The sequence below is a fragment of the Pipra filicauda genome, unplaced genomic scaffold (assembly GCF_003945595.2).
Source record: "Pipra filicauda isolate LSUMZ 115617 unplaced genomic scaffold, ASM394559v2 scaffold302_size1215360_pilon, whole genome shotgun sequence".
Taxonomy (NCBI): Eukaryota; Metazoa; Chordata; class Aves; order Passeriformes; family Pipridae; genus Pipra; species Pipra filicauda.
Window position 1 is genome coordinate 322285 of NW_024104424.1, and position 675 is coordinate 322959.

A 675-nucleotide genomic window follows, 5' to 3' on the forward strand; every position below is an offset into this window, starting at 1 on the left:
TACATTTTAGTGCCATCTGTAGAAGTAGCTGTTTTGTAGGTGGGCAGAGTCATAAACTATATCAATGTAAAGGATATTTACATACTTAAAATGACACTGGCCAATGCATTATCTGACTCTACCACTGCAATCCTACACTAAATTTTTCAGAAAGTTAGCTTACAATAATAATGTTGGTTATGCTGAGAGCCAAAGGTGACAGGTATGGCCTGAAATACATAAATTATAAATAAATACTGTCAAAATAGACAACAGCAGGTGGTAACCATATGATGGACATTCAGTTTCACTGTACCTCCCACTCAACTACATTTCATAACCTTTATACCTATTTATATAAATATACTTACAAATTGATATTTATGTATTTTATACCTGTCATAATCCCTCAGTCACAAGTGGATGATTTGCTCGATGCCACAGGGGCTGCATCTCAGATATTCAAAAATGAGTTGGTCCAGCGACCACCATAGAAGCTTGAAGCTTCTCAGTTGACTTCCAAAGGCTGTTTCCACCACGAGCATCTGCCTGGACCACAGCAGGCACACTGAGCCATTCCCGAGGATCTGGCGCACAGCTGGATCCTGCTGGAGGCCTTGTTTGTAGGAGTCCTCCAACTCCAGGCACACCCTGACAAGACTGGGTGTGTGGGCTCTGCATCAACGATGGGAAACC